This window comes from Mytilus californianus, unplaced genomic scaffold, assembly GCF_021869535.1.
Source record: "Mytilus californianus isolate M0D057914Y unplaced genomic scaffold, xbMytCali1.0.p SCAF_3, whole genome shotgun sequence".
NCBI lineage: Eukaryota > Metazoa > Mollusca > Bivalvia > Mytilida > Mytilidae > Mytilus > Mytilus californianus.
In genome coordinates, this window is record NW_026262679.1 from 30,945,606 (window position 1) to 30,972,118 (window position 26,513).

Below are 26,513 nucleotides of genomic sequence, written 5' to 3' on the forward strand. Positions count from 1 at the left end.
TTTTCTTCTTCAAAATAAGACACAATGATGCACAACAAAAACAAATTCAATATCTGATAAGTGGGACAAACAAATTAAAGAGAGTTACACTTAGATTTATTTGAATGAATTTGTTGCCAAATAAGAAGTTTTTTTTATAATAATGGTATGTAGTGTAGTAGAATAGTATATAGAGACGAAAAATCAAAAGTGTCTCACCGGAGACAAACTGATCTTCAACGGAAGTACCTTATCCAAGACTTAAAGGGTATTTTCAACAATCCAGCATGCTATTATCAATTTAAGCTTTGTCACAATCTTTGATAACACGTATTAACAATCATTTTCTTAGAAGAAATCGTTAACAATGTTAAAAATATGGTATTCCATATTGTCTGTTCGTATAAACACATTCTCTCTGTGCTGATGAGCACAAACAAATGAAGAAAGTAATTTTAAACGCACCATGTCAGGGGAATATCTAATAATGAAATTAGAGAAAGTTAGAGACAAACTTGGCATGTTTCTTTTCAGATACTAAAAGAAGAAAGTTTGTTGACGAAAATAAGTCAACCTCTTCGCGAAGAAGATAAAAGATATCTGTCACCATTACGCCATACCTGGTGGTACGGTTTTAAAAAATATTTGTACAATTTCTGGAACTTCTTTGATGTTATATCGTATTCTATAACAATCATTGCCATGTGTTTTCGATTTTCCAATTCGACACCTTTAAACCACGCTTTTGCCAGACGGGTTTACAGTTTAAGTTTGTTTACAATGTATATGAGATTTCTTCATGTCATATTGATGTCAAGGAAACTAGGACCAAAGATTATCATGATCAAGGAAATGGTAAGTCTTTTATATCTGCGTTGTATAATTAACAAGACTAAGTACTTTGTTCGTCATACAGTATTCGTACAAGCTAAACTCTTTTAGTGGCGCCAGTTCTTAAAACAATTACTGTAAACCCCTGGGTCCCAAACGGACATAAATATCCATCACTGGCCGAGTCCCAAAAGGACAAATATATCCATTTTACATAGTTATAAATAATAATCGAGACGATCTAGACAAAATGTATAAGATAAACACTTATTTTAATCTTGTATTTCACAAACTGTTTTTTCCGCATTTTAAATAAAATATATCCAGGCAACGAATTGAATAAACTCATTATAGATGTCAGGATTAAAATTATGTATGGTATACGCGCGTTTCGTCTACAAAGGATTTTATTATTGACGCTCGAGTCAAAAACGTTAAAAAGGCCAAATACTAGTAGGTACGAAGTTGGAGAGCATTGAGGACGCAAAATTCAGAAATGTTTGGCCAAATTTAGATTATCTATTCTCCGTGTAGAACATTTCATAGTATTTTGAAAAATTCACAATTTTGTAAACAGTAGATTTACAATTATGACCATATCAATGATAATTCATGTCAACACAGAAGTGCTGACTACTCAATATAGACTGGTGATACCTTCGGGGAGGAAAATACTCCACTAGCAATGACATCGACTGAGCATTAAATAAACGCATCATAGATACCAGGATTAAAATTGTGTACGCTAGACGCGCGTTTCGTCTTCAAAAGACTACTGGTGACACTAGAATTAAAACAAGTTTAAAGTCCAATACGAAATTGAAGAGCATTGACTAATACCATCATTGACCACAACACTGCTTGGTCTAGGGAGGAGAGAATCACTAGGGAAAGATTTTGAATAAGAAAATTTAAAACGTTGGCACCAAATGGGATCAATGAAAATATGTAGAGCTATTCATTTGGGTTGTATAACTAAGCAGTCTCTGTTGTAACTCCTTGACCTACGTCAACTCGGAAATTCTAGATTTATATCAATTCAAAACACACAGGGCTATTCATTTGGGATGTATAAATACTCAGCCTCTGTTGTAATTACTAAACCTTCGTCAACTTTGAAAATTTTGAATTTCGAACAGTGCTATTCATTGGGGATGTAAATCTATTCAGTCTCTGTTTTAATAACTTAACTTTCGTCCCCTGTGAAATTTTAGAAGTATTCCAGCTCAAATCGCACATTACTATTCTTTTGGGATGCATATCTTTGCAGTCTCTGTTGTCAACACTTAACTTTCGTCAACTTTGAAATATTAGAATTAAACAAGCGTGATTCGGTTTTCAAAATTCTTTTTAGTAATATCAGAATAAATTGATAAGATTCATTTTACATCATACTGATGAAGGATATCGGTTAACCGAAATATTTATTGATAATTGTATTTACTGTTTCCTTTTTTAGTATTGGTGTTGTTTGTACACTTTTTTAGACGTATCTATTGTGTACAGTATCGTTTTGTTTTTCATAACGATCCAGCGCCATCGTAAAAAAATTTGTCGACTAATATCTAGACGTTCTATATTTATATGTATGGGCTAATAAACATGATACACGTATAAAGTCATTGTCTACTCTTTTATACTTTACTTGATTAAATAAGAAAAGAAGAACATCTGACAATAGAGTGCTTTATAAAATTCAAAAAAAAAAAAATCCGTGATAAAGTTTCAATTTAAAAAACAAAAGTTACATGCCAAAACCGACTTTGCCAAAATGGGGGAAAGTCGGCATCTCTTTGTTGTTTATAAGTGAAATTCAAAATAACTCATCAGTACACACTGTGTTTAAATCTATATCTTGCATTTTTGCTTATGTTAATTTCAATGCTCTTCAATTTTTTATTTACTTTTTCGGAGGCTTCCAAATGCTTTAATTCGAGCCCACTGATGGATCTAATGTAGACGAAATGGGCGTCTGGCAAGTTATAGGCCTTGTATTCTTTTCTACAATGATTAGATTACTTCATGATGTTTGAGGCTCTAAAGAGCCCCGAGTCTAAAACAGTTCTAAACAATTTGTACGGAGGGTTTAAAAAAAATCAGTAAATATTTTGGTCTCCTTCTTTCTACATCGATAAGTAGAAATAATTTAAAACAAATACTGGGAAGTAGCACGCTTTGCACATGGCAAAGATCATATTATTACAAATGAACCTTTACAATTAAATAGAAATTTGGTATAAAAATGATATTCTAACCTTTCACATAAGATCATATAGTGAATAACAAAAAATATATACAAAAGAATAATCTAGAGCTTGACATATTGTGTATAAAGCTGTCTATTGTTCAAGACTGTAAGTTTTTTGCCTATTATGCTGTCTGGTTACTTTCTTATTAACGTTTAATCCAAATCTCAGTTCCCTCCCTATTGAAATTAGACTTAGAAGTTAACCAACCCCACATCCTATATTCCCGAAAAACAAAAACATTAAACAAAACAAAAACAAAAACAAAGTATATACTCAAGAGTGTTATTTATTTATCAACTTTTGGTAAAAATGTTGTTAAATTGAAATAAATGCAAAATTGGTTTAAAAGATTATTAGAAAACTTCTTATTGATCTACTTTGTCCAAAACAAACAGCATGAGATTTTCGAGTAATTTGTCTTTTTCGGATTCATCCCGTTGTTTTTCTTTATTTGCTGTAGAACTTTGTTATCACTGATTCTCAATTGTTAAGAAATGGTTAAATAACCTCCATTCTAACATCTCAAATTCATGTAAATTACATTGTTCATTCCATTATAATTGAAAAGAACTTGTGAAAGAGAGGCGAAATATACCAAAGGGATATTCAAACTCATAAGTCGAAAACAAACTGACAATGCAATGGCAAAAAAAACGAAAAACAACGCAAAAACATACAACACAAAACACAACATAGCAAACTAAAGACTGCGCAACACGAACCCCATCAAACACTGGCGGTTATCTAAGGTGCCCCGGAAGGGTAATCAGATCCTGTTCCAGATGTGGCACCGTGTAAAAAGTGATATGATCGAGAAATTCATTGTACATAACACTTGTATTTGATATGGAGCAATTACTAAAAACAAAAACTCGTGTTGTAATAAATATGGATTGTAAAAATACAAATACAAATAAAACATAGTAAGACTATTATAAATAAAAAGCATAGATTATAAGCAATTTCCAATTTTTTCAGACCCCTCAGAAATATTATTCTGATTTTTTATTTTTGTGCTGTTGTCTTTCAATTTTTCAGAAATGCGTAAAAGACAGATTTTTTTTTGCGAATACTATAATTATCAACACGGCTTGACAATGTATTATTGATAAACATACGGACATAAGAATCATATATCTAGCATATATTTCAGGTGTAGTATAAACAAGTTCATGTATGCTTTAGTATATTACATATATTTTATTTAATTCTGGGTACCATTTTGTTTCATCGCAGAATGACATTTTCCTGGTATATACTTCAAAAACTAGGATAGCATTTCATGCTTTCGTAGCAAAGCTTATAAAATGAAACTTGTCCATATATTAGTTGACGGCATACTGATTAGTTGCTTTAAAAGAAATGATTTTGATATAGTTTTTCTATTTATGAAGAGATAGTCTTGCCTTCGATATAATTTTTTTTATTATTGAGAGATATTCTAGACGTCGACACCATTCTTTATGGAAACATTCTAGACTTCTTCACTATTTTTCCGAGTTTTTCCGAGTTGCTACAAAAGACCCTTTTTAAAAATCATCCCATAATAAATCCATCTTATAGTGACATTATTTGAGCAGATATCAAATATACTTAAAAGATTTCAACTGGTTTAACAAGCCATTACATACAATGCATGCAAAAATGGGACTCAGATTTCTTAAAATTGCAACACAATAAGTAGAATTATTGTAAAATAATATGTTTACTTTGATTTTCAATATAAATAAAGAGATATTGTATAATTGCAAATGAGACGACTATCTACCAGAGACCACATGACAAGGATTTACGCAACTATATAGGGCAATGTACGGCATTCAATGATATGTATTCTGTAATGTTTAGTGTGGTATGAAAGGTCCCGGCATGCTAAAATGTAAACCAACATGAAAAATCGATGAACAGACATTGCATACATCAAACTACGACAATTAAATTCCAGGCTCCTGATTAATGACAGGCGCAACAAGAATGTTGCGGGGTGAAACTTACCAGGGACAGCGCTGTAACAGCACAGCATCAGAAGGAATTGTAAAGATTTGTTGAACCAGTACCTCGGTACTGACATGATTTATAACAAACCTTTCTATTATTGTCCGGTTATTCATTTAAAAGTATAAAGAAAGTAAGGTTACAACTCCCTCAGGCAAAGTTGACCTTATATGGTGTTCGGTTCTTGTGCATCATTGGCTTTCAATATTCCGTTTTGAGCATTCCTGATGAAGGTAAATCCAGGGAAGCGTTTCGGACACATGAAATTTACAACGTGTTCTTTTCATTTTTTTAGAAAGGTTTGTCTCAACGAATATGCAATAAGCACATGCAAACAAAAAGTAAAAAAACACGAAACTAGCCCAAAGCTGCTTTCAACTAATAAATAAACCATGTTTTCCCAGACTTAAATATCGATAGTTCACATTCAATTGATTAAGCGTAAAGACATCGTAAATAGTTTGAGAAAAAACTTACTTCTTAATGCCAAAATATTAATATCGATAGGATGTTGCATCAAAAGTGGTTCATAACTATGCTATTAAATATATTTTAAATATTTTTAATTTATTGAATACAAATCATTCAGATTTTATTAATAACGTTTTCTACCTAGCATCCGAGAAAAATACACACAGAGTTTAACCCACTTACCAACCCAGACTTTGTAAAATAAGATCTTGATGGCACTACTAATTGGAACTACGTCATCTCCATGCCTGATTTACTTGTGCCAATAAAAAATAAGTAGATCTTATATAATTACCAATGAGCCAACTATCCAATAGAGTCCTTATGACGTGCACGTGGATTTAAGCTCCTATAGGTCACCGTACGGCCTTCAAGAATATGATAAACCCATACCAAGTTCGGTTATATCTCTTGTATACCTTTTGACAACCATCGATAATAAAAAAATTGGAGCGTGGGTATGGTCATTATCACTTAGTAAGTATTTTAAAGCCTTACCTATCTGTTGATACGGTAACTTTATATGGTTATGAACTCTCTTTATTTGGTTTGAAATACTTTTCTTCATAGCATATGGTTATTTCAAAACACATTCGTCTCTGCACCATGCATTATTTACACTGCATTTTCAATGACTTTTCACCTGCTACTATAACTGCACATACGCATAAGACCACATCAGGATAACGCTTTGAAAACATATTTCTGAAATAAAACTTGATAAAAGCTGTGTTCAAATATTTAAAGATCCTTGGAAAAATTTGACATTTTCTGATTATGGTTAACCCAAACACACGCCTAGGAAGCAACAAATTTATGGTTTTATTTTCGTTTTGTATCTGTTAACCAATCAGTTGACTCTTTATTCATAATAATTCCTTATGTTGTGCTTTGTAGATAGCTGTTTTTCATTTCGACGATTTTTGTGGGTTTTTTTTGGGTTTTTTTTTTTTTTGCCATGTGATAGTTGTTTTCTTTTATTAAGTATTTAACATTTTTGATTGTCACTCTGGTATGTTTCGCCTATTTTAATAGATAATTGGGTAGTAATTACTTACCAGTGACTGCAAGTACTCTCAGGCATCATAATGCCAAATTTCCTTTGTACGTTTCAAACTGTCTCTTTAAGGATCGAACTTTTATTTTCAAAATAAGGCAGAAACATTTTGGTCCATATTAATTTGGCTATTCTGCTTTGAAAAACCTACAAAATATCCTAGGGTTGCTGGTTAGGAATATATAAGCTCTGAGAAGCTTTCTATTTCTTCTTGTCGAAAGTATCCCAGATATCAACTTAAAAACTTCAGAATTTGGTAGAAATTGATTTTTTTTTTGTGTTTACGCAAATTTCGTTGTGTTGACATTGTTATTTAATTGATCAAATACTTTTGTAGAAGCTCTTTTCTTGGAATCAATCGACCCAAGAACGGACTCCTGTACTTGAAAAGCATATACACATTAAAACAAGAAGATGTAGTATGATTCCCTATGACACATCTTTCAACCAGGGACCAAATGACGCAAAAAAACTATCAACTTTAGGTCACCGCACGACCTTCAATAACTTTTCTCGTTATCGTTATTGAAGGTCGTGCGGTGACCTAAAGTTGATATTCTTTTTTACAGCATATATATAACAAATGCAAAACAATTCAAACGAAAAAAATTAAAGGCCTGATTTATGTACAAAACAATGAATAGAAAACAACTATAATATGCAGCAACAAACTACAACCAATAAATTACATATACCTGAGGACAGACACTTACGTTACATGGCGTATTCCAACATGTTTGCTGGTGCCAAACCCTCCCCGAACCTAGGACAGTGTCGTAACAAACAAAATAAGAACAAACTATAAAAATCGGCTGAAAAAGGCTTGCCTCATTAGATCGAGAAGTTTATACGGATCGTATCTAAATGTACGGTATCCATAAACAACATTACCGTAATGATGTGATATCCCGTTTGAATTAAGGTACAGACAAAATATTTGTATCTGTGAAAAACTTTAGTAAGGTGGTTTTAGAGGGTAGATCTAGAGTATGGGAGACAACTCTAACAAAGGTATTGGAGGTCATTTGTGCATTTTAACCTAGCAGTTATTGAAATAGTGATCAAGCATTTATGTTGTTTACATTTGATTATGAGAATGATGATTGAATTTAGCGTCTGCTGGCAGGGGAATTTTATAGTCTTGGGGAGAGAAACCAACATTACGTAGTATAATGTAGATATGTCAATTCGTCCCATAGGAAATCGTCCCATACTGAATTTTGCAGCTTTTCGTTATACATGTTATAAGCTTGACTACAGTTATTATTGGGACCATACAATCAAACGGTCAAACTCAATAAATATGTGTGATTTTCAAGAATTAGAAACAATTATATGTTTGAGCATTTTTTTGCAGGAATTAAACGATATTTTTTTTCTGGAAAAAGTTTGAAAATTGATGTATAATTTGAGCTGGCCAGAATTTTTGACTTATTCAATAATTTTATTTAAACAATTTATTTACATTCAGGGTACAAATACTACCATGTTATTTAAGATTTACTTTAAGATATGTTTCTATTACTCATTTTAAACGTCATTGGTATTCCTAATGAAAACATGTGTACATTATAAATAGTGTTTTAACCGTTTTTTAAGGTATCCCAAAACTGGTCATATTCAATATACCCTAAACATAAAATGCAACCGTAAAATTCAACAAGACTTTGGCAAATGATACATGGACGCCTACTCTTTCAATGTTGTAAATATAAGAAAAATTAAACCATTGGAAAATTTTGGTTTTACCAAGGCCTCCCCCTAAAGTTATTTGTGGTAACGAAATCCTTGCCTTAATAATTTACCATTGATACATAAATTACTTTGAAATCTAAAACAAGACTACAGACATGGGCATATCGAACGAGTTTGGATATAAAAAAACCGTAAGGTGGAGTTAAAGTTACATTACCGCCCAAAAAAGGAAAATGAACAATAGGGAACGACAAATCGTCTCTTTTGTCGTAATTTTTTGTAAAGTGTTTCCCGTGTTCCTGCATTTTCCTCGTGGGATTGTGTACTGAGGCAAATACATATGTTGTTGGTTTACATTGACTGAACTGTTTTTATTTCATGATCAGCTAGTACTTTCATTTTCCATGGAATATAATCTGCTTTGAGGGTTATGTTAATGTATTGCTAATTGTATTAGACGCCAAATCTGATAAAAAAAGTTTAACTTGAATACTGAACTGCTCTTGAGTTGTCGCATTTCGCTTACAATTTTGGTTTGTTATTGTGGTAGGAAATGTTTTACTGTTCGAACACAACTTTAAATTTATGTTTTGTTTCAGCTTTCAGACAGACTTATTCCCTAGAAAACTCTGATTGTTCATATACCCCACAAACATCGTTTTAAAGCATCAGTTTTTGTGGCCGTTGCTTGACACTGGTTTAATAATCTTTCTTTGGTAGTGTATGATATTTCTAACCACCATTGCATTTTATCTTGTAGGTGTTGTTTAAATATGATTTTCTGACTGCAACTTTTAGTTGAGGGTTTTCGGGAATTCAGAAGTGGTATTTTGATAGGCTAAATAAATAGGAGTGCATAATGAGGAAGGCTCAATTATACGCAAGAAGCTATAATTCTTAAAGATAAAACATGTTAAACTCCTTTCCATTGGTATCTGAGGAAACAACATTAGCGATTTGGTGTTAGAAACTTTACCTTTCGTTACATAAGAGAAATAACTTCATACATTTTTTTATTTTGTTGGCGTCTGTTTAACCGATATCTTAAAACCACTGTCTGCTAAGTTTTATTTCAATAAATTGCAAACTGTGAAGTAATGTGTTTGCTGGTTTTTTTTTTTACCTAAATGTGAGCCATGTGGTTCTTATTTAGGATCAGGCAAACTTTTTGCTAATAGTTAATTTTTCTTAGTAGTTTCTTTCACTTTAGCATCAAACTGTTAACATAAAATTCCATCTGTCGTCAATTGTAAAATTATGATAGTGTTTGCATTGTTTCTAAATCCATTCAAACCTGTTTGCCGACTGGAAACGCACCATTTGCTGAAAAGCTCGTGCTCTCGTCGTCTAAAAAAATCAATAACAAGGCAAAACTTTCCCTTACATTTTGTTTTGTAATGTGTACATTTGGACTACTAGTATCTGATTGCAAACTGTCTAACAAATTGCAAGATACTTGTAAATAAAAGTTGAAATAAGACCTATTTTGGAAGCTTATTGTGCGTTATGAGCTAGCCTTTTAGGTGATTTTATTTTTATCAAACAAAATTCGGATGCGACCAAAAGCGTTTTTCCTTTTTATTCTATTGTTAAACTGTATTATTTATTTTCGGCTCACAAAAAAAAATCATATGACAACTTACATCTATTTGGAAACTTTCTTATAATATTTCCTGTAATTGTAACTTCTTTTCGAGTCTTTGAACTCAATGAACCACGTTATACATCATTCTAGTTTGGCTATAAAATTGATCCTGTCTTTTCACTTCATCTAGAAGTAAAGTTATAAAGAACAAATTGTCGCAAAGTATATAGTACACAATCCTATCCTGTTTATCTTGCTTCTCGGTTTCATCTGATTTCTCTTTTACGTGGCCAAATATTTCTGGAACCGTGTTCACCATATCTCATTAAAACTGATATATTGTCACATTCATAGACATCGTCAAGTTTTCTAGAATGATCAGATTCATCTGCACTGAATACAATATTGTGTCTGAGGATTTGTTAACAATAAAACATTAAATAATATTTTGTTGTAATTAAATACTGCATACAAAATGTAGATGTAAGAACATATTGGCCACAAAATATGGTGGCAAAGAATATTTAAATTATTGGATTAATATCATGAATATAAAAAAATACTCGGTATGTTTCTTAACCTCTGTACAAAAAGTGAAAATAGAGCAGAAGTGGCAATTGGTAGAAGCAGCAAATTATTAACTATATCAACTGTAATATATTTTATTATATCATTATGACTGGATCAATCTGATAAGTGTTACTTAATTTTTACAATTTGTGTCTATTTCTATTAATGTAGTATGTAATTTCACATGTTTCATCATGAAAAATTAAAAAATTACAAATAATTTTTTTTTTTTGAAATACAATATTGTGTCGTTCCAAATCTGACAAGTGAACATATGCTGTATAATCTGTATCTTTATCATCAACGCTTTTGCTCGTTAGGAACAATGTCCAACGTGATTAGCGGTTTACGAGCCGTACTTATTACATTAGCTGTAACTGTAAATAATTACGATTCTTGCGTTCAGACCTTGCAACCTAATTTCTGGTGTAAGATAGTTTGCTTGCAGATACTCGAACTGTTTCTCAATTGCTTTTTTTCATACACTTGAGATATATGTGTGTTTATATGTGATGTTTGTATGAATTATAATTTGTGACTTTTGCGTATAAGCGGACCATTAAAATCAATTAAATCAACTGGGTTTAGAACATGGATAAATCGAGACTGACAATTCGGTATTTGTCAAAATATATTACATTCCATTTAACAATATCGTGAATTTCACGAACATTAAAAGTTCTGCAACTATTTATAAGTTTTGAGTAATTTTGAAATTTATTCTTAATATTTCAGTTAAAGGATCTCCTTCGATTCATTGGAATTTTATGTGTGTTCATGTTGGGTGTTGGGGTACTGTATCATGCAAATATGTACCCAAAACATGTTGATATGTGGAACCCAGCAGGATGGGAATACTGGAGAATATGGAAAATAATGTATATCCCTTACTGGCAAATGTATGGGGATTCCTTCCTGGATACTTTCAATGGTAATTAAAATGTTATTTAAAGGTATTTGTGTCAAACTTTACAAATTAAATGGACACCAATCTCCATTTAAAAGCAATTAATACCTCAATACCTAATTTGTTGGTTATAGTAAATCTTATACCGAAAATATTACACTGCTTCCTTAGTATACTGTTTAAGATTTAATATAAACTTGAACTAATGCACTCTGTTTTAGTTTTATGGGGAAATACAAAAGTTAACATAACGTCACATTTTAGTACAGCATACCTTTATTTTTCGGTTAAAATTATGAGATGCATACATTTATCATATCAACTGGAGAATACGGAACAAATAGTGAGTTTGCGTATTTGTTTTGAGTAATACGGTCTTAGATAGTGTTCTTTCATGTTATCATTCATAGACTAAATGACTTACAGTATCCTGCCGATCATTGAAAGATCACAATACATACTCATTTACAATGACAGACCAAGAGGTATAATCATTGACACATTTTGTCCACATAGTCGCGAATAATAAATTCTTGAAATCTATATAAATGAATAGTTTCTAAATTAATACATTGATCAATCTCAAATATTTATTAACTTACATATATGTCACATTGTATATTTATTAATATGTCAATCTATCAATGATTTTTTTTCTATCCTTGAGTCGATTTAATTGTTCCTTAGCTGTATTTGCCATAACCTTTCGGAATTTTGAGTCCTCAATGCTCTTCAACTTCGTACTTTATTTGGCCTTTTTTTTCTTTTTTGATTTGAGCGTCACTGATGAGTCTTATTATAAGAAACGCACGTCTGGCGTAAACAATTGTAAACCTGGTTTCTATGATAAGTTTATTGTCAATTTGTCGATATTTCAAAATGTCGATCTGTCAGTGATTCGATCTGTCAATCTATCTATCTGTAAATGTTGATAAATTGCAATGTGTTAATCTGTCAATGTGCCGATCTGTCAATGTATCGATCGTTCAATTTGTCATTGTATCATTCTGTCAATGAGTCGATATGTCAATAATAATGTGTCAATATGTCTGTATGTCAATGCGTCAACATGTCAATAATGTGTCATTGTTTTAATTTTATAATCATTTGTTTTAGCTGTAACTATAAAATGACGTATGAATTCACGAATTGTAATTTTCCGAGGAACTACTTGTTCCGTATACACTAGTTGCGCCAATTTATCATTTTTTTTAACTGTCTTCAACCGTGACTGATTTCAAAACATATATATTTGGGGAATAAAACTATAAACAAATATTGATAAGATGCACTGCTCGGTAGATATTTATAAGACAGCAACCAAACAATATAGAGTAGTAAATGTGGTCATCCAGGTGTAGCTTTGTTTAGTAAAGTCCTTCATTCTGTTTAAAAGAAAAGTGTATATATTATCTATGAACAAATCATTTTAGAAAACAGCACAACGCCATGTACCACAATACAAAGTGAATGGGAAAACAATCCTGATATAGAACGGTGTAATCAGTATGATTGGATACTTGGTGTGATTGCTGCATTATATATGCTGATATCAAACCTTCTCCTCGTCAATCTTGTGATAGCTTTGTTTAGGTTTGTTATTTTTTTTTATAATCTTTTAATGTCATGGGCAATCACAAAGTGCAATCTACCTGAAACACCTTAACAAAAGTGTCGTTATGCAATATATTTCATATAGTTAAGGCGATACCTCTAATGACAAAATATATGTAACCTAAACAGAAATATGTGCACCGGCAGAGTCAAATACGTTAATATATGGAAAGGTATGTTGCTTTTTCGTACGCATTTAATACACAATTATCACAAACTCAACAATTTGTTTTACCGTATGTTTCCATACTCTTGCTACTAAACGAACTGTAGTGCCATCTTTATTCCATATCCTTAAGCAAATATTTATTACTTATTATTTCTAAACCAACCAAATGAAACAAGTGACTGCAATGCAACTGTAGTAAACTGATACACCGAAAAATAACTTCCAACTAGAAGTCAATTATATTTCAATTGATGTGTTTGTAAGTAATGTAGATTACTGTTTGTCTGTTGGTCTTTTTCTTTTTTAGTCATGGCGTTGTCAGTTTATTTTCGACTTATGAGTTTGAATGTCCCTCTGGTATCTTTTGCCTCTCTTTTACAACCACTGCGTCGATGTCTCTGCTGGTGGACATTTTGTCCCAAAGGATATCATCCGCCCAGTAGCATAATATGCATGAATTTACAAAGATCAAACAGAATACTGGCTCGGACGTCGCCGAGTATAAAAAGGTCCGAAACAGGCTTCAGATGAAGACCGTACTGTGACCTATAATGGTTTACTTTTATAAATTTTGACTTGGATGGAGAGTTGTCTCATTGGCACTCATACCACATCTTCTTATATCTATTCACCATGGACACGGTGTCGTCTGATATGGCAGGTGTCCCCTCATTACCAGACATGACAAATATCCCTAACATGACACATTCAGATCATCATACTTATAACAACAGCAATAATCTACGTACGCAGTCGTGTTCAGTTCTTCTACAAGACATTTTGGATTTCGATGACTCTGAACAACGCCATCTCATTTCGAAATGTGAAGCCAATGGCTGCAAAACCTGTGGAATTTTAATAATAGATGCTCAGTTCACTAGCAATTTAACTAAATAGTCTTATTTTACTAGAAGTTACGATGATCTGAATTGTAAATCAAAAATGTCGTCTTAAAGTGTAACCTTTGCGAATTGGTATACGTCGTTGAAACGAAAGGAAGGCTAAATAAATGTATGTGTGGCCTTAAATCAGATATCAACATCAGTGCAAGCGACATTGTTTACCAGCATTTTTACCAGCCTGATCATTCAATCCTTTCTATACAAGTTCGCATCATCGAAAAGATATACCACAGAACTTACAATCTTCATCTTGCAACACCTCTCCGTACACAAAATACACAAAAAGAAGACTACTGGATTCGATAATTGGGAACTGCGACGCCATATGGTTGCAGTGACAACATTGATGGTATAGGTATTCTATCTAGTCCTTCCTGTAGCTTGGTGAATGTGATAAACATTTCAAATCTACTCCTCGACGTAGACGCAGTCATGGTCATCGTCATTATACATCACCTACTATCCATGATGTCTCTATTAATGACCTGCTGCCATTTATACAAAAGCCGTCAGGTATTCGTCACATTCGCACGAAGATTTATTTATTACCCCTTTCGAAACTTCATTCTCTGTACAACTTATGTTTGGAAACCACTGTTTCTAACCCTCATTCGAACCAATACAAACTTACAGCTATCATTTCGGATATTGCAAGTCACAGACTTTTCTAACCAGTTTGCATGGGAAAAGATGAAAAGGAGAAAACATCCTTTCTTAAACTTTCCTTTGCCAACAAAGGTCTCGATGCCATCAATTTTGGCAATATCCTTCATCATAAATCAGTTCACTCAAAAATTCCTCCCTATTTTAAAGATCAACCTGTACCTGTATCATTTATTATACCTATACCAAACCAATTGCAACTAAAATTTTCAATTACAAACGCGTGTTGCTCCAGGATCTCAATATAGAAGACTTCAAGTCTAAACCCCCTGATTGCACCTGTGCTAGTTCCCGATTCATATATAATCCAGCTGGCCACCTTACTACTGGTGACCTAAACATTTTCAAAAGGCCCGACATATCGTGAGTCTGAATCCATCAAATGGAAACACAACTTCAAAATACTGATGGATTCAGTCGAGGATTATGCCGCGCAATCGGTTAAACGCAAAAAAGATGTAGATACTCTTTCCGAATGGATTAAGGCTATGAGGTCGTTGATACAAATTAGAAGTAAGAAACTGAATTGGTCTATTAATACCCGCTACATTAATCTTTAAAGACCAAAATGTTGCAAAACACTTGTCCTCCTCAATGACAAATATGTTGTTGTCCCCGAAGATAAAGCCCCAAACAACATCGTTTTTGTGTGTAAATCACATTACATAAACTGCTTGATAAATGAATTTGGTATTGAAAATTCACTTGGAAACTCAACATATACCCCCAAGACACTTACTAATGAGGAATTCCTGGATAATGATAAGTCTGTTCTATGTTCCTTTGGAATTGCAACCAAAGATAAAGAACTAGATCTTCCTTCACTGTATTGGATACATAAACTACATAAGTGTCCTTACAAACAACAGTATATTGCTGGGTCTTCCACGAAACTTCTTTCTATTTTATTATCATCAATTTTATCAGCAATCAAAGCCGGGCTTCAAAGTTATTTTGCAACTACCTATTTTAGAGGTTGCGAGAATCAGATGTGGATACTAAAAAATTCCAAAGATCTTTTAGAGTACATACAATCTAAGTCTCTTTCATCTTGCAATAGTATGATACATTTGACTTTTCTACACTTTACACAAGTATTCCCCATTCCAAACTAAAAGACAAATTGAAAGAGTTGATCCTTCTTTGTTTCATACCAAAGAATGGCCAACGTAGATACAAGTATCTTGTCGTAGGGAGGGATAAATCCTACTTTTTTTTAAAAATCACTCTGATTCAAACAAAAAATTCTCTGAAACTGACATTATCAAGATGCTTGATTTCTTGATTGACAACATATTTGTTACGTTTGGAGGACGTGTTTTTCAACAAACAATCGGCATTCCCATGGGAACAAAATGTGCCCCTTTTCTTGCCGACTTGTTCCTTTATTCATATGAGAATGACTTCATACAGGAACTTCTTAGGAAAAAATAAAAGAAGTTAACAGTATCCTTTAACTTTACTTTCCGCTATATAGATGATGTTCTCTCACTAAATAATTCAAAATTTGGTGACTATGTTGAACGTATCTATCCCATCGAACTTGAGATAAAGGATACAACAGATACAGTTAAGTCTGCCTCATTTCTTGACTTACATCTAGAAATTGACAATGAAGGTCAGTTGAAAACAAAACTTTACGACAAAAGAGATGATTTTAGCTTCCCAATTGTGAACTTTCCATTTCTATGTAGCAACATTCCAGCAGCGCCTGCATACGTAGTATATATTTCCCAGTTGATACGATATTCCAGAGCTTGTATTTCCTATCATGATTTCCTTGATAGAGGATTGCTGCTCACAAGGAAGCTATAAAACCAAGAGTTCCAAGTGTTGAAGTTGAATCATCCCTTCGTATGTTTCGCGGACGCCATCACGTGTTGGTTTACCGTAATGGAATATCCGTTTCACAGATGATAGCGGATATGTTTCTAATGTCGTAACTACAATCCCGTCCCGTTAACATGAGCAACACGACGGGTGTCACATGTGGAGCATGATCTGCTCACCCTTTCGGAGCACCTCAGATCAGTCCAAGTTTTTGGTGGGGTTCGTTTTGCTCAGTCTTTAGTTTACCATGTTGTGTTTTGTGTACTATTGTTTGTCTGTTTGTCTGTTTGTCTTTTTCTTTTTTAGTCATGGCGTTGTCAGTTTATTTTCGACATATGAGTTTGAATGTCCCTCTGGTATCTTTCGCCTCTCTTTTAAAAAGTTAGTACGACTAATCCATGTGAGCTATCTGTCGTACATATAGCACATTTAACATTTTATATCTCAGGAGTAGCCTACCCTGTATTGGGTCAGATGTGTGTACAATGTATAAATAAAGAGATGTGGAATGATTGCCAGTGCAACAACTATTCATCAAAACAAAAGGATAAATATATAGAACTTTTGTATAATACAGCAGTTTGCCTACCCTTAAATCTCTTTACAAGAACAATACTTTACCTCATAACTATAATTTTTGTATGGCTACAGATGGGTATAGATATTCTCATGTCACTGCAATAACGTCTTTACATAAATTCATCATAGATACAAGCTAAAAATTAACTACGACAGACGCGCGTTTGGTCTACAACAGATTCGAATAAGAAATGATTAAAAGACTAAAATAAAGTAATAAGTTAAAGAGCATTGAGGACCCATCATTCCGAAAGGTTTTGAAAATACAAATAGGAAATATATTCCAGGGCTTAAAACTCCTTTGTATTTCGAAAAATTCAAAGTTGTGTAAACTGTACATTTATAATTATGACCATATTATATACAATTTATGTCAACACAAAAGTGCTTACTACTAGGCTATAGCTAGTAATACTCTTGGGAAAGGGAAGGTCCACCAAGAGTTCCATCGACCCAGTGGTTGTAAATACATACATCATAAATATCTGGCTTATAATTTTAAACGTAAGACGCGTCTTAATTACACATAACTCATCTAAGACGCTCGAATCGAAAAAGCTAAAAAGACCAAATAAAGTCAGAAGTTGAAGAGCTTTGAGGTCCCTAAATTCCGAATGGTTTTGCCAAATACTGCTAAGAAAATCTATTCTAAGGGTAGAAAATCCGTAGTATTTCGAAAAATTCAAGGTTTTGTTAAAACTAAATTTATAATTATGACCCTATCAATGATAAATCATGTTAACACAGAAATTCTGACTACTGGGCTGGTGATACCTTCGGGGAGAAAAACTCCCCAGCAGTGGCATCGACCCACTGGTTATAAAAACAACTCACAATAGATACCAGGCTTAGAGGTTTGTACGCCAGAGATGCGCGTTTTGTCTACAAAAGACTCATTGTAGACGCTCGAATCAAAAAGTTTTAAAAGGCCGAATAAGGTTAGAAGTTGAAGAGCATTGATGACCCAAAATTCCAATAGGTTTTGCCAAACACAGCTAAGGAAGTCCATTCCTTGGGTAGAAAATCCTCAGTATTCTTAATATTCACAGTTTAGTTAACAGTAAATTTATAACTATAACCATATCAATGATAATTCATGTCAACACAGAAGAACTGATTACTGAGCTGGTGATACCTTCGGGAAGGAAACCTCCACTAGCAGTGGCATCGACTGAGTATTAAATAAACTCATCATAACTCATCATAGATACAGGTTTACAATTTCAGATGCCAGACGCGCGTTTTGTCTTAAAAAGACTCATAATTGACGCTCGCATCAAAAAGGCTAAAAAGGCAAAATAAAGTAAAAATTGGAATAGCATTGAGGACCCAAATTTCCGAAAGGTTTTGTCAAATACAGCTTAGGAAATCTATTCCTGGGGTGGAAAATCCTTATTATTTCGAAAAATTGAACGTTTTGTACACAGTTAATTTATAATCAATACCAATAAAAATTCATGCCTAAAGATAATACAACTTATTTAGGATTTAGAATGAGGTAGAAATAGAGAATCAAAATCAATTATGTGTCCTCATATGTAGCTCAAAGATAAAAAGGGTAGTGCTCAATTTTATTTTGAATTATATAGATTTTTAAGTAAATCATCACGCAGAGCAATAGAAAAATAAAATTTAATCGCCTGGAGAAAGGAAATAAATGTCAAAATAATGATTAATAGTATAAAATGTTTAGCAAATTATAGCCATAATATTTGTACAAACCTTCAGCTTGTCCACAACACGTAAATTGAGAAAAATATGAGAATTGAAGTTTTTTTAAAAATGATTGAGAATGAAATAACTCTCTACCCGATTAGCTAAACAAATACTGTACAGTGTATGCATATCAACAAACAAACAAAAACAAAAAGCATTAGAAGACTCCTCAGAATAAAACGAAAATTTTTAACAGACACAATACTCTGGGTAAGTAAATAAAATTAAACGGAAAGCACATTTTACAGAACTGCAATGGTAAACAAATGTAATGCCATTGCGAATCTTGGGGCACTTTAAATGTTTGGCAGTGTAAACTTTGAGTGAGTTTATTACAATGCATTTTCCATAGAGGTTAATTTAACACCAAATATGTAACACAATAGTTTAATAACTAAAATTAACGTAAGTCTTCATGTCATACATGTATTTAAGACATAGCCATGGAAGATGCATGAAGTAATTATGATAACACACACTTTCTGAAGACACGGGAAACGCGGATATATGCGTGACTGTTATTACCTTAAATAATGATTAATATGTTTTCAAGAACTTGAGTGTTTGTCATAGTTAAAGCTATCGCTAATATAGAATTTATTGTGGTTTTGTAGCTATCGATTTGAACGGGTTCAGGAAAATTCAGAGAAACTATGGCGATACCTAAGATATGAAGTCATCATGGATTTCAAATCTAGAATACCTGCTCCTCTTAACCTTATCATCAGACCACTACAATTTCTGTTCAAGCGCTTTAAGACAAAGTGTATAAAACCAGAACCACACAAACCTGGTAGGTCTAATAGCATTTCATAATACGGTTATCACTAATCTTTTAAAATTTAAAAGTATGTATATACAAAAAGGTTTAAACTATTACCATGTTAGAACCTTAGCGGAGTTTTCTACCTCGAAATCTAATTACAAATATCAATAATAGAGGCGACAGATGCAAAGTGGACATTGAAAACACACAAGTCAATATAAATGATGCATGACATTAAGACGAACAAAATAATGAAAGTTAAAGATTAAGCAACACAAACCCATCCAAAAACTGGGGATGATCCAATGTGCTCCGGATTGGTACGCTGATTCTGCTCCAATAGTGCCACCCGTCATGTTTCTCATGGTTAGTGCAAATTTGGTGATGGGTCTCATTCGGTGATGTCACCAATAAAAGCTATAAGTAATCAATCTTTCATAAAACCTCCTTCCTGCGCTGGTATTCAAATAGAGTGGATATAAGTAATTATAGGCAACCGTACGGCCTTCAACAATGAGATAAAACCATACCGTATAGTTGACTATAAAAGTCCCTACCAAAAAAATGTGAGTCAATTTAAACGAGAAAACTAAGAGCCTAGTCTTTACCAAAATAATTTACGAAAACAAATATAACAGACATGAACCAACGACAACCACTGAAGAACAGGCTCTTAGCTTGGGACTGGCACAAAACAACTAACATAAAGCCAACAGATACAAAGCACCGAAATAAGAGAAGTCGCAGTTACTAAAAAAGTAAAATAACAAAAATACCGAACTCGAGGAAAATTCAAAACGGAAAGTTCCATATCAAATGGCAAAATCAACAGTTCAAACACATCACACGAATGGAATACAACTGTCATATTCCTGACTTCCTACAGGCGTTTCCTTTAGTAGAAAATGGTGGATAAAATCTGGTTGCATAGCTAGCTAAACCTCTCACTTGTGTGACAGTAGCACAGAATTCGCACTGAAAACTTGTTCAAAGACAATTACAACTTGTAAATAAATCATGTTCTGCCAGACTTAAATATCAAACAGTACACATCCAACGGATTAAGTGTAAAGACGTCATCAACAGTTTCAGAACCGCATAACCTTGTGCAACGCCAAAAAAATATCAGCAGTATCGACTTAGATAATGAGTTCGAATAACTGTAAATATATAACAAAAAATATTTAGTTATGTTTAAATTGTTCAAAAACAAAATCAATGGTAGTGCGAATAAGAACTTGTTTGTTATAATTTGCAAATATACAACAGGGTAAGTATCTCAATAATTAGACATTGCTTTTAGATTTTGAGAATATTATTTGTATTTAGCATTTTTTGGAAAAACAAGTCTTGCCTGCATTTTCGTCCGATGAAGTACAATTGCACTATAATGAGCGTGAAATGATTTCGAACTTTAAACCAATATAAGAAAAAGTCTTAGAAACAATTTTTTTTTAAAAGCAGAGCCTCTTTCAATTTAACATAAAATGGCTGGTCTAACTAATGACTATTTTACATTGTATGTTAGACCGAAAAATATGCTGTAGGCTTATTTATCTATTTGTCTAAGCAAAATAGACAATCTTCACACATATGTACATGAAATCGAAAGAGAAAGGGAGTAGTATCCCAGAGAAAAAAACTTTCCTAGCAACCATTGCGAAAATATCGATCTAAAGATTTATATGTGAAGAAAGTTATACTGAAGCATGATGTGTTAAACTATCATTCCTTTGAACTGAACATGTACAAAAAAATATATAAAACAACTACAATTTTCATAATCTAATCATTATTATTTTCCATTTAGATAGCAGATTATTGGATCGAATAAATACACTTCAATCTATACATGCAATTAACTGTGCGAATAATATTTTGAGTTAAAAATAGATGCCTGAAAAGGATATTATTAATCACTTTTATATATATTACGCTGATATGGAGAAAAAGACCAACACATACTTTTTATAGATTTTAGCAATACGTTTTATCTATTTGTTTCTGCGTAGGTACAATGACAATGTAGTAGTAGTACTTTTTAGAATAGCTGTATTTTCTACTTCACACTTTTTAATACTAGATGAATGTTATAAGTTATCGCTATCAATTTATAATTTGCATAAGATATGTATGCTTTCTTATAACTTTTGATTATGTGATAATTTTTTTTCCTTTTTTAACTCCCTTCTTGTGTCCACCGCTGATATGATTTACCTGATAGTCTGATTAATTGAGGACAGCATAACGTCTAAAAAACTTACATTTCAGGAGCATAACTGTTAAATCGAATGTTTAACATGCATATCCATAATGATCCATATATAAGATGTGGTAACTCTCCCTCGGGCTCAATATCCTGACCAAAACATTGTTTTCTCTCCGGTGTCACTTGAATGGGAAATAAGCAGCTAAGACATACTTCAGTCTTTCACTTTTATTGTTGGGGACAGTCACTAAATATCCCATCCGAGGGAAACAGAATATCGCGGAACCACCGAGGTACAGTTGGAACCTGCTCTCTCAAACTCTATCAAAAATTGTCAGTAAAACTGTTATAGAAAAGTCTGTAAAATAATTTGCCGCCAATGTTAGAACAATTTCTGACAGAGGTAGCTCTACCGGCTAGAATAGTTTTGGACGATTCTAACCTTTAAAGATATTAATATAGCAGGATACCTTGTTCGTGAAAGCTGTAGCAATAAGGTAACTGTAACATATTTCGACTAATAAATTAATTATCATTGTTAAAAAAAACCTGTTTTGGACAGATCTTTACCTAGAATAGTTTAAAACATATATATCTTACTTTTAACATAGTTTTAGACAGTTCTACTGTATACATCGTAACTGATTTTGCTATCTTTACACAAGAACTGTTTATGACATGTCTTCTCTGAACGGATCCTGACAGTTCTATCCCTCCAACAGTTTTGGACAGCTCTTATCAATATATCTAATATTTTTTTATATTCATTTATTTTAACTTTATATACTATTAATTCAATTAATTTATTTATTTTCTTGTTGTACTTATCCAATTATTCATAGCATTGCGGTCAAAAAAGTAAATATAAAGAGAGTTAAGTTCTGGCGCCTTTAACATACAAGTATAACGAATTGAACGAATGATGTTACCGTATTTGTCCTCAACCTTACTTCTTAACGAACCACAGGCCTTCATTAATCTATATGTCTAAGCAAATGTTATTAGAATCTACCAACCAAAATGATACAAATTTTATTGGAGTGATTACAATGCAACTGTGGTAAACTATTAAACCGCAAAAACTACTAATCAGAATTTGATTATATTTATCTTTACCCGAAATGTAAATATATCAATGTTTGGTACGACTCATTCATGAGAGCAATCTGTCGAATATGTAGAACATTTTACATTTTCGTTTTTCACATCAGGTGCAGTTTATCAAGTATTGGTTCAGACTTCCGAACGAAATATAAATAAAGAGATAAGGAATAATTGCCAGAGAGATAATTATTTATAATTCAAAAAGGACAAGTCTACACCAGAATTTAACTTTGCAGTTTTACCGTAAACCAGTTTTGGACAGTTCTTTATAGGACTGAATCTGTCAGTTCAACCCTAGAACTGGTTCTTAAGGTTTTACCCTTAATAAAATGAGAAGTGGTATGACTGCATATTGAGACAAATATCCATTAAAGACCAATATTGGTAGCAGTTAAGTCACGATACATCCTTCAACAATGACCGAACCCTTACCTAATAGCCAGTCCACGAAATGACAACATGTAAATATAATTCTAACAAGAAATTTCATCCCTGCTATTTTTGACCAATTTTCTGGCAGTTTCTCGCAGCAATGATAATTTGGAAAAGTACCTAGCTACCATATATGTTTTTAACGTTATCACTAACGGCACCTGAACTCCGTAGGGTCATATCACTGTTTTACCATTTATTCCTAATAACACAGTGAATTAGTTGTACGGTGCTCCTATGTTTTTATATATATTCAACTTTGTAATAACTATTTATAACTATTTTTTATTATTGTTGGTTTTTGTTTAACGTTATATAGCTATAGTAAGTTATCCATGCTTTTGTGCAACTGCATTTTGTTTTACTTGGTAACATTGGAAATGGTTTGTTTTTCCATTTTCCATTTTTATGTTTTATTATTCTATTGTTTCTTTTTCTACATATTAATGGTCGACGATAACTAATACTTTTTATTGATAAATGATTAAATGGTAATATAATCTAAAGCTATTCATCGAAAAGGACTAAAATACTGCATTTGATTCAATTGGGTTGTGTTTTCGCCAAATATTTCGGGAAAGGCTGGCAAAACATACCATTTGTATTAATTGTGCACATTTTCATGAGTGTACAACACTATTCCATTTATTTTGTTTTAAAAAGAAAAATAAGTTTAAAAAGAAATGTTTAAGATTCGTGAAAATCGTGTGATGTGGTGAGCATGGTGATTGTTTTTTCAATTTATATTTATTTTAAGTTTGAAAATTGATTATAAACAAACAAATAAGTTTGATTTAAATAATTTTTTTTATGAACAGGTTAAAAAGAAGGCAACAACAGAAAAATGTTTAACTCTCGTAAATCTTTATTGAATTTTACAAACCATATGAAGGCTGTAAGGCTGTGTGAATCCTATGAACCGATCTTTAACTCTCGTAAATCTTTTTTGGAATATACAAATACAAACCAAATGAAACCTGTTTGAATTTCACAAATAGAGGCGAGACCGGTGTTACTGCAAATAGACACCTCCTTCTTTGCATGCATAACTCACATTTAGAAATTTTTCTAAATTGCCTGATTCATACAAAGACTGGCATACCTCACATTTAGAATCAATACTTAATAAAATCAAATGTCGCGATATGAATAAGGACACAACCATGGCCGAACGAACTAAATATATCACTCGTTAAGAAATTTGTCAGTTTATTGATCATTAGTAGATCATAATAATCAATTATCATGTAATCAATAATAGTTGAATTGAATTTTTAGCGAGTTGACCCCCGTATGGTCAAATCTATTTTTCCTATTTTATCCTTATGACACAATGAATTGTGCGGTGACTCCTTTGGTATTATATATATTACAATTTAGAGTTAATTCCTTAATAATTTTTTTATTGTTTTGTTTGTTTAAATATCATTTATATATAGTAAGTTATCAATATGTTTGTTCAACTATATTTTATACTCTTGAATATGTAGATAGTCACATGGGATATCCTTTGACATTGACATTGGCAAAGCTGATTTTTATAAGTCAATGTATTGTATAATTCATGTGTTATATAAATTGCAAGTGTAATCAATATTTCTTTTATGTAAGGGTTAATATTTTTCAATTTTTTAATATTCATGATCATGATGTTTACTCTTTTTTTAAATATTCATGTTTATAGAGTTTGCAATGATTTCAATACGTCGACGATAACTAACATTTACAATTGATGAATGAATGAATGGTAATAAAACCAAAGGTTATTCACTGCAAAATACTCCATACTTTGATTCAATTGGGTTGTATTTTCGCAAAAAAGTAGAAGAGCCGTGGAAAATATATCATATTTATTAATTGTGCAACTGTAATATATGACCAACACTATTTTATTCATTTTGAATTTGAAAATGTTAGTTTAACAAAATGTCATCTAACGTTTTAACATTCCTGTAGATCTTGTGATGTGGTGAAGCTTGGTGATTATTTAGTTTTCAGTTAACATTTACTTCCATCTAGAACATTGATTTTAAACAAATGAAAATAAATTGATATAAAGCATTATTTTCATGAACATGTAAATAGGAGGCAACAATAGATTACCAATGTTTAACTCTCGTAAATATTTTATGAATAAACAAACAAACTGAAAGCTGTGTGAATCTCGTGAACTCAAAATAGATGCGTGACCTGTGATTCGACAGGGTTAGCACCTCCTGTTGTGCATGTATCATTCACCTTACAAATCCAGACTCATTATAAATGTCGCAATATGGAAAATGGACACATTCATGGTACTGATATGATTAAGAACAAACCTTTTTAAGATTGTCCGTTAATACATGTTGAAACTATAAGAAACAAAGGTTTAAACTTCCTCAGGCAAAGTTGACCGTAGATGGATTTGGCTATTTTCTTTAGGTCCTTTTTGTTAATAAAGCTCTTCAACTGTTTCGGGTCTTATTCATCCTTGTCTTACAAATATTTGGATTTGAGCGTTCCTGATGAAGGTAAATCCAGATAAGCGCTTCGGACGCATGAAATTTGTATAAACGTGTTATTTTAATTTTTTCATGGCCGAACATACAATTAAATATCTCACTCGTAAGGTAACTTCACAATACAATGTTAATATTTTGATCATAATAATCAAATATCATCCACATCTCACGTAACTTAATGAATCTATATAAAAGAGAAACTCTCTACCGAAGAACAAATGATGTAATTGTAAGCAATAAAGGTCATCCCACGGTTTTAAGAATAAGGAAAAACCCAACCCGTATAGTACGCTATACATGGCACCTAGCTGACAAAATGTAAATTGTAAGAACCAATAGCTTGATTTGTGTACAAACCACTTATGTTTTTTTTTCGTTGAAAATACATACGAATGAAATATGTGTACATTTAAAGAAATCGGATTTTATAGAAGAAATAATGTGTTAAGCTTCACCATCACACAAAAACCCGCAATTGATTTTTGAAAAGCAACCTTGTACTACTTCAAGTTTTAATATATCATAGCTCGTCGTCGGAGTAAACAACCTCTCTCCTTATTGAAACAAAACTAAATTCTCACAAATGCAAAACAAACGATAATGAAATAAACCTTCACATCAGCATCTCCATTTATGCAAATACGAGACAGACCAAAGTCAGTATTAACCCAAAAAAAAAGTCATCCGGA

General features: G+C 32.4%; 1 long non-coding RNA gene across 1 annotated transcript; it reads left to right on the plus strand.

Annotated features, from left to right (window-relative positions):
* The first annotated feature begins 528 nt into the window (after positions 1-528).
* LOC127734352 (uncharacterized) lies at positions 529-25,387 on the plus strand. Its single transcript, XR_007997523.1, has 5 exons — positions 529-834; positions 11,168-11,363; positions 12,773-12,932; positions 19,427-19,605; positions 21,389-25,387. It is a non-coding gene; the product is annotated as an uncharacterized LOC127734352 (long non-coding RNA).
* Positions 25,388-26,513: the final 1,126 nt, after the last annotated feature.